This window comes from Coenobita brevimanus, chromosome 109 (assembly GCF_032717465.1).
Source record: "Coenobita brevimanus isolate Jiangsu-jjx chromosome 109, ASM3271746v2, whole genome shotgun sequence".
Lineage (NCBI taxonomy): Eukaryota > Metazoa > Arthropoda > Malacostraca > Decapoda > Coenobitidae > Coenobita > Coenobita brevimanus.
Genome location: NC_137062.1, coordinates 12,101,123 through 12,103,109, shown reverse-complemented (window position 1 = coordinate 12,103,109; position 1,987 = coordinate 12,101,123). Strand labels below are relative to the sequence as shown.

The 1,987-nt window shown below is 42.0% G+C and overlaps 1 non-coding gene across 1 annotated transcript; it reads left to right on the top strand.

Moving 5' to 3' along the window:
• Positions 1 to 828: 828 nt before the first annotated feature.
• Positions 829 to 910, top strand: TRNAS-GCU (transfer RNA serine (anticodon GCU)). The gene has a single exon. It is a non-coding gene; the product is annotated as a tRNA-Ser (tRNA).
• Positions 911 to 1,987: the final 1,077 nt, after the last annotated feature.

Genomic DNA, 1,987 nt, shown 5'->3' with positions numbered 1-1,987 from the left:
TAATATGTTGTTGTTATGTGTAGTCGCATTATTCAGTTTTAGATACAGTTTTCGATCCGGCTGCTAGACATCGCCTTCAAGGTAAGATACCTTCCTTTAATTGAATAAACTGTCTAGAGGTAGTAATAATGTACGGCATATAAAAAAAGTCACTTTCTTGAAGAGTGTGTGTGTGTGTGTGTGTGTGTGTGTGTGTGTGTGTGTGTGTGTTTGTGTGTGTGTGTGTGTGTGTGTGAAATGGGGAGTATATCACAGGCAATAAAGTTAGATGGTACGGGTGTTGATACCTTCTTCATACAGTGGTCTGTTGATGGGCTATGGCGCTGGTTCTCTTTAGAGGGTTTTGTCTTTGCATGCGGCGCCTTGCAAGGGGACGCCCTTCCTGGAATCAACCATAGCCACGTAGACTCCTTGGGTGCCAGTGATCGCTTGTCCTATCGGTCGATGGCATGTGTTCTGGATCGCATTATTAGTATTATTTTATAACAAGACAAGGGGAATAAATATACACAACTGCCATTACCACCTACCTTGTAAATAAAAAAGCTGGCGAATCACCAGCCACGTTTCCAATTTTGTACAGCCTCTTTACCTTTCACAGGTAAAATAATGATTTCGTTCCCTTGACGTAAAATCCAGGCCATAACGCAAGGATTTGTTAAGGAAACATGATACTGGAAGTGATATACTGTTGCTGTGTTGGTGCCTGCAGTATGTATAACCAACATTGATGGCACCCTACCTCCATATTATGGTATTATTTTTTTTATTTTTTTCATTCTTTACATCCTGTCTGTGTCTTTTCTTTGATATGTCTACTGGTAAGTAGACGAGGTGGCCGAGTGGTTAAGGCGTTGGACTGCTAATCCAATAGGGTTTCCCTGCGTGGTTTCGAATCCCATCCTCGTCGTAAGAATATTTTTCAGTCCGACCTCTGACCTGTTCAGGTAAAGACGTGCTCGGAGCTCTCCCATGTCCGTAAAATGGCGCCTGCCCCATGAATCGTATGGTGCGTGTGTACCAAGGAATTTATCGGAAACTTCATGGTGAAAGAAGAAAGTGAGGACACGTGTTGTCTTGTTTTTGAGTTACCAAGTAGGCTTAGTTTAGAAATTTGGAAAAATAGTGGGGTGTTAAGTGGCAATTTGAAATGTTGCAGGAATGAGGCTGGAATGGTGAGTGCTAAGGCAGTAGAGGAAGTGGAAGCAGAAGTGTTGGGGAAGATAGGAAACTAAGAAACTAGATTAGCTAAGGTTGAGACCAGGCTAGACGATATTGATGGCTTCCAGCCAGTCGATGAAGGGTGCAAGGCTAATGTATGTAACTGTGATAGGACTGTGGTTATTTGGAATAGGTTTCAGATATTAGAGAATGAAGTGCAGGATGAGCCTAGCCTCATACTTGTTGGGGATTCGTTGATTAAGCATCAGGAGAAGGAGTTTGTGCTAAGGGTTTTAGGAAGAAGCGTTTTGTTTTCCTGGGTGTAGGAAACAGGACGTGACTGAGAATTGATGACTTAGTAACACCTCAGAGAAATCGGCTTTTGTTACTGTGGTAGGGACTAATAATGTCGCTTCAGGCAGGTCAGAGGAGATTTTTAGGAAGTTTATGGACCTTATAAGGAAGTTCAAGGAATGTCAGAGGAATTTAGTTGTCTGTGGTTTGTTGCCAAGATTTTATGTTGATTCTGTGATCCTGAGCAGAATGATAGGAGTTAGGAGTAGGTTAGAAAATCTGGGTAGAAAGAAGGGTGAAATATTTGTTGATGTTTGGGACAGTTTTAGTCATGAAAAGAGTTTGTATAGTAGATAGGCCTTCACATCAATAGGGTATGAAAGGCTAAGTTAAGTAGGGAGCTTGATGAGAATGTCTGGAATGCCTCAGGTAGTGATAAAGAGGTTGAAAGGGGTACAGTTAATGGCATAGCTTTTAACGGTCTAATCTCTGAGGCCAATGGTGGTAAGGTACAAGTGAGGTGATATCAGCT